At 40.2% G+C, this 20,367-nt stretch overlaps 2 protein-coding genes across 3 annotated transcripts in view; both read right to left on the minus strand.

Moving 5' to 3' along the window:
- EOGT (EGF domain specific O-linked N-acetylglucosamine transferase) overlaps nt 1–20,367 on the minus strand; it is a 669,726-nt gene that overhangs the window by 565,005 nt on the left and 84,354 nt on the right. The gene's annotated exons all lie outside the window — the stretch shown is intronic.
- TAFA4 (TAFA chemokine like family member 4) overlaps nt 1–20,367 on the minus strand; it is a 198,479-nt gene that overhangs the window by 176,989 nt on the left and 1,123 nt on the right. The gene's annotated exons all lie outside the window — the stretch shown is intronic.

Consider the following 20,367-nt stretch of genomic DNA (forward strand, 5'->3'; position numbering starts at 1 on the left):
GCCGATTACAATAGCAAAATCTAAGGTATTTGTAGTGAGCAAGTCTAATTGGTATATGTAGGTAAGCCTCTGTCAGATCTATAGAGGTCAGGACATCGTTCTCTCTCATGCTGAGCAGAATGGACTGGAGAATAGTCATTTTGAATTTTAGATAAACCAATGATCTGTTCAGATGTTTGAGGTCCAGAATTGCCCTCCAGCCCCCCGAACTCTTTGGGATCACAAACAATAGAGAATAACAGCCTTGACCCCGTTGTTCAGATGGGACCTCTGTAATGGCCCGAATATGCAGAAGATGATAGCCTCCTGAATCAACACTCTCTTAATGGGGTCCGTGGACCTAGGGCTCCTAATGAAAAAGTTCGGAGGGGAGAATTGAAACTCTAACGCCAAACCAAACAGAGTCCCTGACCCACGCATCAGAGGTGGAGCTGTTCCATTGATCAGCAATTTTCACCACCCTCCAATGGGAGCTGCTGTGAAGGACTCACTTGGGGGATGAAAAAAATCGGCATCCGTACCGGGGTTTCTTCTGTTTTGGCCTCCCCACTGACCTCTGTCGGAAGATTCTGACCTATCCTGTCTAAAACTGGATCTGTAGCCTGATGTTCTTTGCGATCTGGGAACGTATGGGCCTTGATAGTAGGCCCGAAAGGAACCCCTTTGAAATGACTGGGACGTTCTGTTTTCAGACCTCTGAAAAAGAGGGGGAAGCACTTTTTTCTTGTTTCTATTCCCAATAAGCAGGGGCTTCGAGACACTGCCGAATAATCTATCCCCCGATATTGGGGCTGATGCCAGCTTGCATTTATGCTTGGTATCCGCCTGCCAATGCCTGAGCCATAGCAGTCTCCATGCTAATACGTGAGATGCTATGGCTCTAGACGAGAATTTGACTACATTAAATGTGGCGTCGGTGGAGAATTCTGCCGCTGCAATAATCTTAGCAATGTCCTGGTGGGCTCTGACATTTGACACCAACAATATATCCCTCAAGTGGAAGACCCATCGTAGGTATCCGCCTGCCAATGCCTGTAAATGCGTGTAAAAAAGGACACAGCTGTAGCTGCCCTAATGGCCCAGGCGTCAGAAACATGCGCCCTATAGAGTGCCAACTCTGCTCTCTTTTCTTCTGATCTCAGGGCTTCCTTGGCCTCTTTCGGAAAGGTTGAAGAAGAGGCCAGTGCCACAACGGGATCATCCACCTCTGGCATTTTGAGAAAATTTGAAAACTCTGGTGCCAAATTATATCATTTATTGTACCCTGTTGGGGCTGGGTAGGATGCTGCTGATGCCCATTGATTTTGTACTAATTCAGCAAACATACGAGGGACAGGAATAGTTTCTGCCTCATTAGCCGGTTGTGAGAATATCAGATCCTTGGATTCATCCTGAGACCCTGTTGACAATGGATGAGGGCTTGATGTGCCTAGTTTAGTGGTGTTCTTTGCTTTGAACAGTAAAGATTTAAAGAGGTGCGGACGAAAAAGGGCAGGTTGGTCTGGAATGAGGCCTTCGTCATCCGACATTTCCTTGTTCTAGTGGGTCATCCTCTGACAACCCCAAGTCCATCTGATGGATTGACCCCACCTCCATGGGAACATCCTGGTCATCTAATTCCACCTCCTCTCGAAGACCCTGGACTGGTATGTCAGGGATATTGTGGAATACCTGAGTTTGATGATGTCCCAGATGCACAAAGGATAGAGCAAACAGGGATCCCGCTTCCGAAGTAGCTGAAAAGTGTCTGGTCCAGATGGATTGCTAAACTCCAGCCGCAGTGCCCTTTTGTATGGCCATCTCCATCCATTGCCTCATTTCAATGGGAATAGTCTCAGGTAATCCCTCCTCCTGTTTTAAGCCGGTGGCCGTAGGGGTGACGGTTGCCTCTGGGATTCGCCGGGCAGTGCTCATTGGAGGAGATACGCCTATGGGAGGCTGTCCAGAAATAGCCTGTCTAGGATGGGTAGATAAGTCCAAGGGCCCCAACAATGTACTTGGGCCCTGATTCGATTGTTGTGTCATAGCCATCTTATCCGCCTCCCTGGCCCGTTTCTATCAATGCCTTTCCAAGGCTTGGTGCCGTCTATGAGGCCTTTTTGGGGCCCACTGACTTATCTTGGGACTTATTTGTCTTGGAGCGGAAGATGTTGTCACCTTCCATTGTGGAGGACTGAATCTCGTGTCTCTAACCTTAATTTTTTTAAAATTATTATTATTATTATTATTATTAATTATTAATTATTATTATTATTTGTACTTAGGGGTGGTGCCTACCCCTGTGGTTGAAAGTAGAGCGCTTCTCCAGGAGTGTAAGTCTCTCTATATATCCCTATATACAAACACACATATATATGCATATGCCTATATCTATATGTAAGCCCGTATATATGGGAAACAGTATCTAAGGGTCCACAACAAGGGAAACCCCCAAGCTCTCCAAGCAAGAAATATTCAGGATCCCTGGTCCCCAACAAGGGAAACCAGCTATACAGGTCCTGGATGGATCCTTTCCTGTCAAAAACGTCCCGCTGTTTGAAATGGCACTTGAGGCTTCACTCCAATGTAATGATCCAAAAGCAATTGCAAGAGGGAAAAAAAAAAATCCTGTTTAAGGACTAGCCTGCTTATCCAACGCCAGCAGGCTAAGAGAGAAATAATCCCAGGAAAGTGGAGTGGGAAAGTACTTGCCCCGGTCCCCAAGAAGGGAAACCAGCGGGGAATGGCGCCTGTAATATTTAGGTGCAAACTTGAAGCCAGCTGTTTAAAAAGGCGGAAAGGCAGAATCTCCAATGTTCAATGCCTGAGCAGTTTAACGAGCCGCTGCTGCTGACTCTCCAAAATATCAGACAAATGATCCTGTAAGGTGAAGTGAGCCGCGGCTGAGAGTGTTCTGGCAATATCGCAAAGATAAGATGATCGGGGAATTAGATAGGCTAATTGCCTGAAGTGGCCGTCTCAGACTGCCTGCGAAGTGGCAGGTTCCGCCAGTCACAAAGAGCTGCTCTCAACTGATTGGGGGGATAACCTAATAGAGCCACAAGCCTGGAAATCGCCAGATTAATAGGGGGAAAAAATTGCAAGCCGAATTAACCCAAGAGCAAACCTGAATCTTGACTAGCTGAATCAGAAACCGTTCCATTCCCCCGCCCCAACAACAGCAGATCACACAAGCCATTTGATGGTTCCATCCCGCTTTGGGTTCCCCAGGCCCGCTGGCAGAACTATGTCTTCAGTGCCTTCCGGAAGAGTATTAGAGTAGATTCTCTGGGGGAATGATGTTCCAAAGAGAGGGAGCCACCACAGGCTCTTCTTCTGGGTCCCACCAGGTGCATCTCCCTCAGGGATGGGACCCGCAACATTCCCTGCCTCTCCGCTTTAATGGGTCAGGTAGATGTAACCATCAAGAGATTGTCACAAACTACAGTCTGTGGTCAATAGTCAGCCCTTTCAACAGTGCCAAGTCAGGATACAGTTGACACAAAGATTAGAGCACGGGTGTCAAACTTGTGGCAACATGTTGCCATCAGTGATGTATCATGATCTTTTTTCCCTTCACGGAGCTGGGGTGGGCATGGCCTGCATGTGACGCATCTAGCTCATGGGCCGCCAGTTTGACACCCCTGGATTAGAGGAATACTACAGTATGTTGTGATAGGATACAATAACACTTGAAAATGTGCCAGAGTTTGAGTGAAAACAGACCAAATTAGTAGAGTGGCTGTATCTTACAGAGGAACATCTGACTTCGAAGGGATCTCCTGTCAAGCAATTTATCCATAAGATTTAAAGAATAAGGACCTTGAATATTCTCACCAACAGGCAGCACCTGGGCAAGCAGCAGATGAAGCAAGCACATCGGGCACTTCCTTGGAGTGTTCCCCTTTGCTGCATCTCTTTAAATTCTAACAATTATTCCCACATTTGCATTGGCAGGTATCAATAAATATGTGGAAATTTTATGTAAAGCCATCATTTCTTTTTGTAAGAACAGGTAGCCATCATAAACATCATAATTCCTTTGTGATAAATTATATAGATAACTCCTGCTTCCATCTTCCAGATGTTGACAGGATTGCAAAACAGAATAAAATAACAGAGTTGGAAGGAACCTTGGAGCACTGCTAGTGTAGTCCAACTCCCTGCTCAGCCACAAAATTCTATACCAAATGGTTGTCCAATCTCTTCTTAAAAACTTCCAGTGTTTTTATTCACAACTTCTGGAGGCAAATAGCTCCACTGATTAATTGTTCTGTCAGGAAAGTCCTCCTTAGTACTAGGTTGCTTCTCTCCTTGATTAGTTTTCGCCCATTGCTTCTTGTCCTGCCCTCAGGAGCTTTGGAGGATAGCTTGATTTCCTCTTCTTTGTGGCAGCCCTGAGATATTGGAATACTGCCATCATGTCACTCCTCGTCCTTCTTTTCATCAGACTAGACATACGCAATTCCAGCAACTGTTCTTTATATGTTTTAGCTTAGTGTTAAGTCGCAGGAATGAGACTCAGGACACCAGCATGATTTTCAATTGTTTTACTTTCTTCTAAGACTGAGCTCCAGAGAAACCGCGGCAGCCCTTTTTATAGTTGGGCTGCTCACGGCTGTGGACAGTAATGGCTCTTCAAATTTCCCACCGCCACGGACCAACCAATTACAGGTGAGTATGTTAATACATAACATCCCTCCCCACCTGGTCCAGTCCAACCAATCTGAGCCTTGCCTACCGTACGTAATCACATAGGTAGTCGGGGCTTTTGTGGTTCCTACTGGACCTGCGCAACTTAGTCGCGGGTTGGCCTCTGGACTGTTTGGATGGATCTGTTGTCCCTCCCATCCGTCTTCTTGGAACCTCCTGGAAGGTTGAGTTAGCCATGCCGCTCCCACCAGGAATTTCCTGGCTGGTTGAGTTGGCTCAGCCGCTCCCGCCAGGGACGGCTTTCCCACTATTTTTCTGGACCTGTTCCTGTCTCTCTGACCTGCCTTCTTCTCTGGTCTCAGGTACATGTTTGCGTTTCTCAAATGGGGCTAGTGTCAGTATTGGTTGTTGCATAGTTGTCAGGGTTTGTTCTGTTATTTCTCTTGTTTGTGGAGGGTCTCCCCTGCATAAGCGCACCAACATGCCTACTGTCCCTGTCCTATTGTTTCTTTTATTTTTCTTATATGTATCCATGTATTCATAACTATGTTTTTACTTATACCTATTATATTGTAAGTAATTGACAAACCAAGTAAAATAAAATAAAATTAAAAAAATAAATAAAATCATCTTTGTTGCTCTTCTCTGTACTCTTTCCAAAGTCTCGACATCTTTTTTACATCACAGAGCCACAGGACATAAAGGGAGCCTGGGCGGGCGGGTGGGCCCAACAGCAGAGCATTGGACAGAACTGGTTCGGTCTCTGCTGCTCATCAGCGCTACTGGATCAGCAGAACTGGGCAGAACCGGTAGAGTTCCACCACTGGTGGAGATCACAACTGAATGCAGTATTCCAAGTGTGACCTTACCAAGACATTACAAAGTGGTATTAACACTTCATATGATCTTCATTCTATCCCTCTGTTAATGTAGCCTAGAATTGTGTTGGCTTTTTTGGACAGCTGCAGTGCACTGCTGTCTTGTCAGCCAGTGTTACGATTGTCCATTTGACCAGCTCTAACCTGACTGAAGATTCTCATACACTCAACAAGGCAAGACTAGTAAAGCGTCTTTAATGCACCATAGGAAGAAGGCCACTTCAAACAATTGTACTGATCTTCGATAGTTAAGAGTATTGACAACTTCTATACTGCTGAATTTTAACTCAATACCTCTTCTCTCCACTGTCCCTAATTTACACAATTCCCCCTCTGTGCTAAATGACATCCGGTTATTGACAATTATTTCATCCTTCATACCCTAGAGGAATATGTAGCCTCCAATGTATCTCCCATATACAGGATCCACTGATGATTTACTAAGGTTTTCCCTCCTTGCCATTGCTATCTACTCTATAGAATTGAAGAAGAAAGACATGGCTGCCATGGCTTGATCACTGGTGCAGGAATGAAATGGGCTATTTGCAGACAGGACAAGATAGGCCCACTTAAATTTTTTTCACTTCAGCCCCAAAATTAGGCCAGGTTGCAATCCCAGAAATCTGCATATTAATTGTTTCTTCCATTAAAAGGATGGCACTTGCATTTCCTAGTGTAATTCCAAATAAAATAAAATGGACACATTAGATTAGATCATTCTTCTTAATAGGTTCCCAATGTAATCAAGACTCATGAGTTGTGCGTAAATAAATAATAAATTTTGTTTGTATATCGAACTGTAGAGTGATTAACAATTAGATTAGAAACAGGGGGACAAGATCATGAGTTCTAGTCCTGTCTTACTCACAATGCCCACTGTCTTACTCACAATGCCCACTGGGAAACCTTGTGCCAGTTACTCTGGCACTGGCAATGACAAACCACTTCTAAAAAAATTTCCAGAAAAACTGCAGGCAGTCACCAGAAGTCAAAAACTGACTCAAAAGCCAAAAGGGGGGAGAATATATGTGTGTGTGTGTGTGTTTTCTTAAGTTTTCGCAGGTATTTATATGTATGGTATTCCACTTTGTTCGGGTATTTTTCTACATCATTATAGTTGTGCTTTTAAAGTTGTAGCGACGTTTCGGCAGAATCTCATCTGCCATCATCAGGCTTGTGTATTGGGTCCGTCTGTGTGTCAGGCTTTGCAGCCATTTCTGTTTTAAATTTGGTGCTAGCCTCGTGCTTTGTTAGAATGTTTTTTTCTTCATCCTGATTGGTTGGGAGTCTTGGTCTGTCACCCAGATTAAACCTAGCTTCCTAATAAACAATAACCAGCGATTCACCCGAAGCCAAGCTGCACTAAAAGCCCCTAATACAAGAAACACAATGTTACCAGTCAATCAAAACAAAAAAACCGCTACAAAACAGACAGAAGATATTAGAAACACCAATCAAGCAGAACACAGCAAACTCCAAGACCAATAAACACAGACCAAGACTTCCAACCAATACCATACGTACGTATGTATGTATGTATTTATTTATTTATTTAAGTAACTTTATATGTATGTGTATACTTGTACATATACATATGTATATGTATTCATGTATACATGTGTGTGTTTATGTATGTATTCATATATACATATGAACTTTATATGTACAATGAGAGCTTAAGCACCAAAGACAAATTACTTGTGTGTCCAATCATACTTAGCCAATAAAGAATTCTAATCTGTTCTATTCCATTCCATTCTATTCTTTTCTATTCTGTTCTTATATGTATACATATACTGTATGTACATGTATGTGTATATGTCCAAACAAATGCATGTACATGTATATGTGTCAGCTGGTGCTCCATTCAAAATCCAAGAAAGAAATACTTAGACTCTTTTAATTAGAGAAAAGATATCTTTTACTGGAAATCAAGTGGTAGCAACAAAAGAATTCTGAATCGGAGAAAATAGGCCCGTAAATCACATATACAAAGTAATGGCAACGTTCCCACCCCCAATAGTTCAATTGGTTCCTCCAATTAAAAGTTGTGTATCCCATCATGTGGGCATTTCCAGGTGGTGATGAAGCTTCTGTCCGTTGACCTTGACATAGTTTAATAAAGAGTTGCAGCTGCGCATAGTATAGAATAGAAACCTAAGCAAGAATGTACTCCCACCAATTAATACAGCTCTGGTTTGTAACACCTCCAGCTCATTTCCCATAATCATTCTTCCCCTCCTCCCCCCGTTACTTATGACAGCCGAAAGATGCAAAGCAAAGAGAGAAAATCTTGAAGGCTGACAATGAATTTCATTCATATATACCTATACAGCTTATATATGAATGAAATTTATATCCCACAGTCATGATAAACTCTCAGTGGTACTCAAAATGTACAATGATGTAACCTTATTGTAGCACAATAAACAATAACGTACTAATAAAACAGATGCAGTACATTAAATGATAATAATGTATTAGGTGATGCCACAACTTAATTTTAAAAAAACATACTGTTCAGCTTTTCCCTGAAAGGCATTCAGGCACACCAAAAAGAAAAATACTATCTTGCTCCAACAACTCCTAGAAATAATGCCTGCTTTCACCAAACATCTGAATTCCAAGGGCTGTCAATCAGCACTTTCAGCTTGCATGAAATGTAAGGGCAGAGTCTATCTGTAACAAGAATTCTTAGAGATACCCAGTCGCCAAATGTCAGACAGCTTTTTGATAACCATAACTGTAAATAGCACCCATAAACGTATTGATAACACGTGCAGATCGTGTAATATTATTCTGAGTCTGAATCATGATCACGTCAGAAAACTGAATTCTGTATTGATCATGTTCAAGGTCAGTTCCATGTAAAGCAAATTATAATTGTGCAATCAAGTGCTGGAAAAGGTATGAAGTGCTCTTAATTCCAGGAAAGGTGGCAACTAGCATACCTATGGAAGCTGGGCAAAGGCCCTCCCGATCACATGTTTTACCTGCTCTTTTACTGTCCTTCAACAACTCTACTTTGCTTGATTGAATTTGGACTTGCCTTTCTCTCTAACTGTCCTTAGACACTGAATTAGGATAACACCACAATCCTACACTGAGTTTAGGGTAGAGATATACAACTCTCTCCTGCTCTGAACTCATCAAGAAGTTTCATAGAGATATTGAATAAGGGAGAGGACAAAGCCGTAAAATGTAGTGCAATTACACGTTCTTTTAGCTACTGTAATATAACCAATCTCAAACAAAAGGAGTCCAGGCAATTAGATATACTGACCTACTAAAGTTAATTCCTCCTCCTTATATTTGTTAAAAGAGTTCTACTACCTTACAATTCCTTTCTTGCATTTTGTTCTCTCTAACATTGTAGGCTATGTAAAGTCTGCTCTTCTGCTATTTTTCCTTATCTACACATTTGCCTCTGTAACTGAAAAAATCAAAGTTTCTCTTCATAGAAGATGACTTTTCACTACAGCATCATGCTTCCTTCCTGAAATTTTATTTGATTAATATTGGGGGCTTTGTGCAACATTTCAGAGAATAGCATCAAGCAATGTATTGAAGAGATTCTTTATTCTGATCAAACTACTTCCTTAAGCAAGGAAGTATAGTCTATTTGATAATTCATTGGTGTGCAGATCGATAAAAATCCGATCCATATATCAATATTGCCTGCACTTAGTAATTAGTCTGTTCTGTCAAAATTTTATAATAATTATTTTTAAGAATAAAGAAGCTGTCCAAAGACTACAACTTGGAATATCTTCCCTAAATATTTTGTGTGTGTGATCAGCTTTCCTAAATGTTTGCTTCTTTGTACAGGATTCCCCAAATCCATACAGGTTTGAGTCCAGAAAGATGTGAAGACATACCAACAGATCTGTATACTGTGCACCTGTTTGTGCAATGAAAAATTCTATTTTGGAACACAGCATGATTTTTTTTATTTATGAGGGGGAAATCTGTAAAACTGTTCCTTCAAATCACTATTCAAAAGTACACAGCTCCTGCTGTTGGCAAAGCACTGTGCTGTTAAACTCAAGAGCTAAACCAAACACAAATCAATTCTTATACTATAAATTTCATCCAAGCTCAGGGGTAGCAAGAACAGTACAATGGTTAAGGTATTGAATTAGGGATGAGATCTAAGGTTCAAATCTAACCTCAGCTATGGAAATTTATGGAATAAGTGGACAGTTGTTGTATCTCAGTTCAACCAAACTTAAAGCGCACCTAATCAGTGTGTCACTATACAAAAAAGAGTATTGTGTGCTGTATATTATTCTTGAGATTACGGAAGTTGGAGAAAAAGAATCACAACTCCTTCCTTTCCATGGCTCCATCTATTGATATCTTCTGAAGGTCAGGGGCAGAGAATGCAGATGAAATGTTGCACACACACACACACACACACACACACACACATTTTTCCATTAAAAAAGTGTGTGTGGGTGTGTGCATGTCCACACACATGCTCAATTGAAATTTTGGAGAGATGTTAAGCTTTAAAATACAAGTTCCAAGAAAGCAAGTATTTTTCAACCCTTGGAGATACAGGCCAAATCTGGAAGCTTGGTAGGCTAACATTTCCTAGTGGAAATTCATTGGAGCAAATCACAGAGAGTTTTTGAATTTTATTACTATGAATGTTAGATGAGATAAGGGAACAAAAACCTGACTATCATTTTTCTTCTTTTTAGACGCACTGATGAAGTTAGTTTGATGACTGCCTCTAATTATTTAATGCTTGAAGCCAGCAGAATTAATTTCTGTGTGTGGTATTAGCAACTTACCCTGCTGGGATATTCTCATTGTTCCGCTATGGTGAGCGATAGGATCACTCACAGCCATTGCACATCCTTTTAAAACAGGTAAATCTTAAATCATTCACATTATTAATATATTATGTTCATTGTAGCAGCAGTGAGAGGCCAATTGAAATGTGACTTCCTACTGTGCTTACTGTATGCGTGTATGGTTATAGCATATTAGCTCCCTCTGCCCAAAATAAAGAAAAAGAAAAAAGGGATTTCATTTTGCAAAGGTTCTCCTCATTTTCAAGTATCTATGCTACATAATCTCAAAATATTATTCATTTCATGGAATATATAACTTGAAACCCCAGGCCAGTAGGTTCATGAAAGTCTTCAGTGACACTCCCAGAAATCCTGCAAAAGACATCACGAGTTTGTCATGTACCAAGTGACAAAAGACAGAAATCATTATGTGCTTAGAAAGTCAATAGTAAACTAACTCTTAGTTTAATTATATTTAAATTCAATTCAAACACATTCAGTATTTTGCTGTCTGCCCAATTCTTTGTACTTGCTGATCTGGCACTTTAAAGCTGTTATATATCATTCAAAGAACTGTGGTCCTCAGCCTAAAAAACGTTTACATCTCTTACAGTCGACAGCTTTTTATGATCCATTCATGGCTAATTTTTAAATTATTTTCTAACCATTTTATGTTAAAGTGAGTAAAATAAAATTTATTATTCTGAGCAATCAAAAAGTAAGAGTTTTCCAGCTGCACTATTGTCTTTTTTTCTCCCAAGACACTGCATCCAGTTTTGGTCACCAAACTATAAAAAAGATGTTGAGACTCTAGGAAGAGGGCAGAGAACAGCAACCAAGATGATTCGGGGACTGGAGGCTAAAATATACAATGAACAGTTGCAGGAACTGGGCATGGCTAGCCCAATGAAGAGAAGGACCAGGGGAGACATGATAGCAGTCTTCCAATATTTGAGGGGCTACCACAGAGAGGAGGGGATCAAGCTATTTTCCAAGACACCTGAAGGCCAGACAAGGAATAATGGATTGAAACTAAAGAAGGAGAGATTCAACCTGGAAATAAGGATAAATTTTCTGACAGTGAGAACAGTCAACCAATGGAACAACTTGCCTTCAAAAGTTGCGGGAGCTTCATCACTTGAAGCTTTCAAGAAGAGACTGGACTGCCACCTGTCAGAAATGGTAAAGGGTCTCTTGCTTGGGTGGGGGATTGGACTAGATGACCTACAAGGTCCCTTCCAACTTTGTTATTCTGTCTCTATTTGCCTTGAGTTATTAATAAAAATAATAAAGGTAGGACATAAATAAACCATGAAGTCACTGTTGCTGGGAAGGAAGAGAGATGACATAAAGATAACTTGTAGGATGGTGTTCGAAGATTAATAGGATAAGATAGCAGGAATAAAAGGAGGAACCATAACACCAGTAATAACAATGTGACTGATTTTGAACCATTGATGAATTAGTTGCATTGTTGTCTGCAACGATGAGTGAATAGGGATAAAAGATGGTTGGCTACAACCATTTGTTTAGTAATGGTTAAAAATTACAATGGCACTGAAGAAAATTATTTATGACTGGTTTTCAAATTATCACTGTTGAAGGGTCCCCGCGATCACATCATCAAAATCTGAACCCTTGGCAACTGGCATGTATTTATGATGGTTGCAGTATCCCAGGGTCATATGATCACCTTTTGAACCTTCTGACAAGCTAAGTCAATAGGGAAGCCAGATTCACTTAACAACGGTATTACTGAACTTTAACAACTGCAGTGATTCACTTAACAACTATGGCAATAAAGGTCATAAAACAGAGCAAAGCTCAGTTAACAACTCTCTTGCTCAGCAATGGAAATGCTGCACTCAATTGTGGTTGTAAGTCAAGGACTGACTACCTGTATTTCATTGTTACTTGCCGCTTTACCTGGTAAATCATTCTGGAACCCTACAAGATCAGCATGTCATTCTGTGCTTGACCTGAGTTTTGGGCTGTCTAGATTTTGTAAGAAATATGACACGTCATGCTCTGTCTCAAAAAATAAATGGAAGACAGATATGGCTTTAAGCTGTTATGTTATGGGCATGACATTAAGAATAAGAAATGTACATATAAATCAAAATAATAAATCTCCAATAGGACCCATTTTTCTTTCTAATGTTAATTGTTGTGGTTTCTCTGTAGTTTTAAATGAATCTTTCTTTATCCTTAGAATCAGGGACTGGTTGTATATGTTCCATCTCACTTGGCTAGCAATACTGGGTCCCTTCATACATTTTGAAAGGGGAGAGAGGAGAAGAAAACGGTACAGATTGGAGTCTGACGTCACAGAGAGTACATGGTTTATTTTCATAAAAAACCCTGCAATCTCAGGTTAATGGCCGAATTACCTCCTGCTAGAAGAAATTAGGAATACAAAATAACTAAGGCAATTTACTCATAAAATTACCAATAAATATAATCCAGCCTACTCATTATTTGCAGGACAAATAACCTTGCTTTTCTATTACTACCTGAAATAACCAGGAAAGTATTTGTTATCACATTCATTATCAGTGTACTGTTTATATACTTCCAACTGCTTTATCGTAACTATTTGTCATAGATGCAGACTAATACAATTATTAGTTCTTATATTTATTCTCTTCCCCTCCACCCACCCCAGTCTCTAAAAGCTGCACTTTTCATTCTTAACTGATCGTCATGGAGATTAAAATTAGATGCAGTATGAAAAAACCAAGCCAATTCTGAAATCATAATATTGGATCTTCTGTCAGTTGGAAGTTAACAAAAGTTAATTTTAAAAAGTTAACAGAAAAGATCCAAACGATGAAGTCATTCTTGCATTTACAGATGGACTACCAAAATGCCTTCACTTTTATCTAGTACTTTCTGTTAAGACAATTGAGGGTATTCACAAGTGATCTCTAGATTAAATGGACTTCAGCTCCCTTGATAGCTACTGAAGGTTCTGGAAAGTTGGTCCAATAATGACTGGAAGGCACAAGGGAGATCAAGAGTGTTGCATATGATAAAACTTCAGAGTAGGTGCTATACACAGGAAGGCTGATACTTCAGGATGGAGAATCGTGGATTTAAACTACAGGAAGGTAGATTCTTCTAGAATATAGAACAAATCTCCAGACAATAAGAGAGTCTGACAGCTGTTATCGGTCACAAAGGGAAATGGGCATGATCCCCATCTTTTAATGTTTTTAATCCGGATCTTTATAGGCACATTTAGTAGTTTTAATGGCCTCTTCCAACTCAGTGATTCCTTGCTCCAGTATTTAACCTTACCTAATTGCTGATGTGTTGAACTACAGTTCCTATTTTCTGTAATCAACATGATTGTTTTCTTCATGTAAATCTAATTATCAAATTTAAATAGGGCAGAACCTTAAACAGAATTAAAACAATTAAAACTAACTTAGAATGCTTATAGCAGTTTCTTTTATTCCCTAGCAGTTTCTTAATCAACAGGTGCCAATGTCATTTTCTAACTTGCTTTTTAAAAACGGAATAACATATCAAGCAAAGTTAATATTCTACTTATTTGAATGTTCCCATGAGAACTAAAAAGTTATTTACTATTTTCTAATTTAAATTAATTCAACTCATGAACATTTCCTGTCCAACTGAAAATAAATTATACACAAATACAAATAAATTACATCAAGGAATTCACTGGCCACCCTTTTCTACAGAGTTTGTTTCAATATGCACCTATCCATGCAAGCTGCCAAGGAAAATACTTTTCTTAATTGGATTAAACAAGTCTACTGGCCTCACATATTTTGTATGCAAAGACTGGAGTAGGCAACTTCGATTTCTCGTAGGTTTTATTCGTTTCTGCAAATATTAGAACTATAGCTTCCACAATCCCACACCACTGGCCATATTAACTAGGTAATGGAAGCTGATGCCCAAAACATTTGGAGGCCCTACCCCTATGGTAGGGGGAAAATATTTTGTTTCATATATTCTGCCCTGGTGGCTTGGTAAAAATATTAGGATATGAATACTCCCAAATCCAGCTTTTATTGAATAATGTGCAAGTGGCCTGGTTTAGTCACAAAATATTTATTTTGTTAAATTTATATGCTGCCCATCTCACCAATAAAATGTTATACATTAGATTTATATTCCATCTTATTACCTATACAGCTCCAAATAGAGGACATAATGCTACCACTTCCTATTTTTCCCACAACCATGGGGCGGAGGGGTGGGGGGAAAGGCTGACAGAGACTTTCCCCAAATCACCTGGCCAATGGTTGTATTAAAGGGAAAACCAGAACTCAGAGTCTCCTAGTTTCTAGTTCAGTACCTTAACAAGTTGTTCTGGCTTTTCCTCAGCACCTGCTCTCCAGTTTTTTCTGATAGTCCCAGTGGATAAAAACTTGTACCATCACTCTCAAGGAAACAGCACATCTGAAGGACAGTGGCTTAGGACAGGCTGCTCTAAAGCAGGGGTCTCCAACCTTAGCAACTTTTAAGACTTGTGGACTTCAACTCCCAGAATTCTGGGAGTTGAAGTCCACAATTCTTAAAGTTACCAAGGTTGGAGACCCCTGCTCTAAAGCATTATCAGTGGTGGTGCTGTTCATTGCCCTTGCTGGATCACATTAAGTTTTACGTCAAGTAGAAGAATCAATCAGAACAGATACAATTTAATTATCTGAAAAACAGAGCTGTGCAGAAAAACGAAACCAAACATGATTAAAGGTGGCCAATATATGAATCACAATAACAAAAACACCATTAACATTTACAGCCTATTTCCTGGCCAGGAAAACTGAAATGCAGGTAACATCCTTGACTTACAGAAGTTCTTTTACTGACCATTCAAAGTTACAATGGCACTTTTTAAAAAGTGGCGTATGGTGATTTTTCACAGTTATGACCATTGCAACATCCCCATGGTCACGTGATTTACATTTGGGTGCTTAACAACTGACTCACATTTATGATGGTCCCACAGTCATGCGATCCCCTTTTGTGACCATCTGACAAGCAAAATCAATGGGGAAGCCAGATTCACTTAAGAATCGTGTTACTAATTTAACAACTGCAGTGATTCCCTTAGCAAATGTGGCGAGGAAAGTCGTAAAACGAAGCAAAACTCCACAAATTTCTCACTTAACCACATAAATGTTGGACTCAAATGTCATCGTAAGTTGAGGACTACCTGTATTTGATCACAATATTAGAGATATTCTTATCCCCAGTAAGTTCATGAACAAATGTAAAATAATGATAATCAATGAAGCAAAAAGACAGGTCCAGGTCAAAGCAGTAGAGGCAGTAAGATTTTGCTATCTAAACATGGCCTTCACTGAGAAGCATCAAACTCAAATGAAATAAACCTTCCTGGGGCTCTGGCCCTTAATATTCAGGGTAGCATAACAAAAACAGACCACCGCTCTCTTTCCTACACTCTTAACTCCAAGGAACAAGGATTCCAGAATTAATTGTAACATTCAGTTATACAAACTGAGAAATGAGACATTTAGAGGGAAAACCTAACACACTCTGTGCAAATGTCTTCCTTCAGGAAGCAATCCCAATTTTCAGCTTTGAACAAGGTTCTTAAAAACTGCTGTGGGAATCTACAGGCCTCGTTCCCATCTAGATATGTGTTACACAAACATACGTATGCACTCATATACAAATTGTTTTACATTTTTATAGAACAAAGCTGAAATGGCTAGGGACTACTGTGGGATACAAAAATCTGAATGACAAATTTGGCAGCAAAATCCTTATTCTTGCAGCCATTTCTAGTGGGATCAAGATTTCTGCAGCTCAGATCTAGTAACGCCAAAATGATTGGATTAAACTCATGTTTGAGTTTGCTGGGATTATGACACACAGCATTTCTAACAGATGATGGTCCACTTCCTCTGATTAATAATATAATCATAGACTTGATTTCTATTAAGTGAAGTTTCAGTATCACTTAGGCATCCTCTCAGTTGATAAGCAAAGGTATTCTCCTAAGTGTTAATGTGGAAAGAGTATTACTAAGATACTAAGATACTTCAATAACCTGTTGAAACATTAAGGGAGTTTGGCACAAAACAGTATGTATGGTATCATCAGGAAAGTCAACAGTTACAAAAGATTTCTTTCTTCCTCTGTCCAGAATTTCCTTGCAGGAAAATATGAAAATACTCATCTCAAATTATCTAAGTTCTAGAGCCCACTGTAACTACATAGTCAAAAGGGCATTAAGAGTTGTTAACCTAATCCTGCGTAGCTTTTTCTCCGGTAATATCCCTCTACTAACTAGAGCATATAAAACATTTGCTAGACCAATACTTGAATACAGTTCATCAGTCTGGAACCTGCATTACAATATCTGATATTAATACAATTGAGAAAGTCCAGAAATATTTTACGAGAAGAGTCCTCCACTCTTCTACTCACAGAAGAATATCTTATGCCTTATGCCATGACTTGAAATTTTAGACCTAGACAACCTAGAACTATGCCGCCTTCGGTTCGATCTAAGTATAGTACATAAAATTATATATCGCAATGTCCTACCTATCAATGAATACTTCAGCTTCCACCAAAACAATACAAGAGCACAAAATAGATACAAACTAAAGATAAACTGCACCAAACTTGATTGCAGGAAATACGACTTCAGCAACAATGTCTGGAATACTCTACCTGACTCTGTGGTTTCTTCCGCAAACCCCAAAATCTTCAACATTAGACTGTCTACTATTGACCTCACCCCTTTCTAAGAGATCTGTAGGGGGCGTGCATAAGCGCACCAAAACGTGCCTACCGTCCCTGTCCTATTGTTTCTCTTTTTTTCTTGTTCGTATCCATTTCATGTATTTATAACCATGTTTATACTTATACCTGTTATCTAATAATTGTTTGACAAAATAAATAAATAAATAAAATTTAATTTTTTCCATAAGATTCTGATTAATAGCAACGTTGGGAATATTATGTACCTTTAATGTGAGTAAGCCTTATTGAGCTCAGTGGCTGGGTTTATGTACCACATTAAATCATCATGTAATTTGTTTCATCTTGTTCAGCATGTTTTATTCAATAAATTATGATAAAATAGAAATTAACCATGTTATAATAGAAGAAGCCATGGCTTAACGCAGTATGTTCATACTTGTGAGGCATCTGAGCAGTTATATATAGAAAGATGCTACGTGTAATCAAAATACACCTGATTCAACATTTTCAAGAGATGATATCTCCTTTAACAAGATAATCAGGTCATGAAAATATTCCAAATTGTAAATATATAGATATGGATATTTAAGTGATACAGTGAATTGTTAATATTTTTCCAAAGAAAACATCCAGATGGTCTCATTGGAACAGACTATCTTCACAGTTCATTATCATTTTTTCCTTTAAGTTATCACAATAGACATATTGCTATTTTTTCGTGGGCAAGGTGACAGAGCTGTTTACCTCTGCCAAATAATATATTTAGATTAGTTGCTATGAACAGAAAAATCACGATTACTCAGTACAGCACAATTTCAAAAAAAATTGAATTTAGGGTGCTTTCCTTCAAATATGTGTTTCAAAACATGCAGAAAATGAATGCCAGCTGTGTAAATGCAACTTGTTTATGGGGAAAAAATGTGTCAAAGCAATTTGGAAACATGTCTGTGCAAAGGTATGCATGCAATTATTAAGTACATACCTTAGAATATACTGTCTGGTATGCTGCAAATATCAGTATTTATAGCACATGCAATTAAAATTGGATGGCTCTGGTGCTTACTTCAAGTGAGTATCTAAAAACTCCAGGAATTTGAAGCTTGAAAGGATAGAAATGCTTTTACAGCCAAACGTATTTCTGGTCTGTTAGGTAGTCCCTTTGGTCCAGTAGTTAAGGCACCAGGGTAAAAACTGAGATGACTAGGAAGTTCAGTCCTGCTTTAGAGACAAAGCCAGATGGGTAATCTTGGATCAGTTCTCCCTCTCGCTCCCTCCCTTTCTCTTTCTGCCCTAGGAAGGAGGCAATGACAAACCACTTCTGAAAACGTTGCCTAGAAAAATGCATGGAATTATTAACTAGTTATCCTGGTTCAAGGATATTCATTCTGAACCCATTCTGAAAAAGTCAACAAATATTAACTATATTGAAGTTGATGCTGCAATGCTGAAGTGTTGATACTAGAGTGCCAAACCAAAGACATGATCAAAAGAAGGTTGAATATTTGTAAGTATTTATATATTAAATTGCCCTTATAGAGGTCTGCATTTTTCAAGATTATGTTCCCAACATTCCATTCCTTAATCTACCAAAGTACTTGGAAGAAAATACCAACAGAATTCAATTAATGCATCTGTGCATTAATTGCAATTGTGCAATTAATTAGGGTGTAATTGCACCTATACAAGAAATGTTCTTCTGTAAGATGAGACTGTCGCCCTAAGTCAGTAGGTGCAGCTTGTGAGGAAAGCCCACAAATATTGTTAGAAACACAAAACACTATGGCTGTATTTCATCAGCAAAGTCACTCCTTCTTCAGTTGTGATAGGAATATAAAACTTTGGAAGCCGTACAGTGTAACTTAGAAAACTAATTATTCCTTTGCCGCGGGGAATATAATGAACCAAAACTTCCCCAAGCAGTTTCTTTGTCTTCCAACAAAAGGAAGGCTCCTCCGCATCCTCTTAGGAGCGTCTACATAGATGAAGCAAGCTGAGGTTTTGTTTTGCTGTGGGCAACGCACCACACTCCAGAAATCTCATTTACCCAGACTGGTTTATATCAGGGGGTGAGGGTGGGGGTTCTGCATCGCTTCTTCTTCAGGGGGCACGGATGGAAGCAAGCAAAAGCGAGCCTGGCTGAAACAGAGATGGAAGAGGGGACAGGTTCACCGGCCATGTATACCAACTCCACCCCCCTCCCATCACTCTTCACCTCTGCTCGCCAAAGCACCTCGCCAAAACCGGTGGGACCAACGTAGGTGTAAGAGACACAGGTGGAAAGGAAGCTCTTAACTCTCCAGGAGAGGAGGGATTGACCGTTTGCGCTCACATGCCCTTTGAAGGCAAGATAGGGCGCAGTTACTAGGATAGGGCGCAGCGACTCCCCGTTCTTCTCTCCCACCCACTCACTTACTCCGGTGCTGCTTTTCAATCAAATTCGTTGGCTGAGCAAGCACTGTATAAACCCCGCTCGCAGCCACCCGAAGAGCGGCGGGCGAGCAGGCTGCATCTGGGCGGAATCGCGACTCCGATCACATGGCCGAGAAACAAAGGCTCTCTTGGGCTCGGGAGCAACCGGCGGCCGAGGCTTTGCTGTTCGCTCCTCGTCCCTACAAGCGGAGCAGCGTTTCAGGCCATCTTGCAGGCCGCTCTCTTCCCGCCCTTTTTGGAGGGAAGTTTGCTGGAACTCCGTAAGGCTGAAGCCTCTGGAGGGGAAGAGCCGGCAACGGGGTGCCCGCCAGGCTTCGTTCTCGTTCTCCCACTAAACTCTCGACAACGAGTGACCGCAGATACTTCCCCCCTGTCAAGTTACAGGGAAAAGGGAGACAGCCCTATGCTAAAGTAAAGCCTCAGGTGGAAGGAAAACTCCTAGCAACCTTGAGGGGTCATCCCTTTCAAAGCCACCACAGATAAGTCCACGACTTACAACTGTTCATTTCGTGACCGTTCAAGTTGCAACGGCGCTGAAAAATGGGACTGGTGACCGTTTTTTTTTTTCAGTTTTACGATCTTGGCAAGCCTCCACACGATCACGGGATTAAAATTCAGACCCTTGGCAACGAGTTCGTATTTATGACCGTTGCTATGCCCCAAGGTCATGTGATCCCTTCTTTGCGACCTTCTGACGAGCGAAGTCAATGTGGGGAAGCCGGATTCACTTAACAACCGGGCGAGTCATTTATCAACTGCATCTAACAACTGTGGCAAGAGAGGTCTTAAAAATAAGGCTAAACTCACACTTAGCAAATGTCTCAACCACAGAAACATTGGGCTCTATTGTGATGGTAAGTCGACCTGTACATCCAAGACGGGGCTTAGGTATTTTCCAAACTCAGCACCCA

This window comes from Pseudonaja textilis, chromosome 2 (genome assembly GCF_049901715.1).
Source record: "Pseudonaja textilis isolate UNSWEBS1 chromosome 2, rPseTex1.2, whole genome shotgun sequence".
NCBI lineage: Eukaryota > Metazoa > Chordata > Lepidosauria > Squamata > Elapidae > Pseudonaja > Pseudonaja textilis.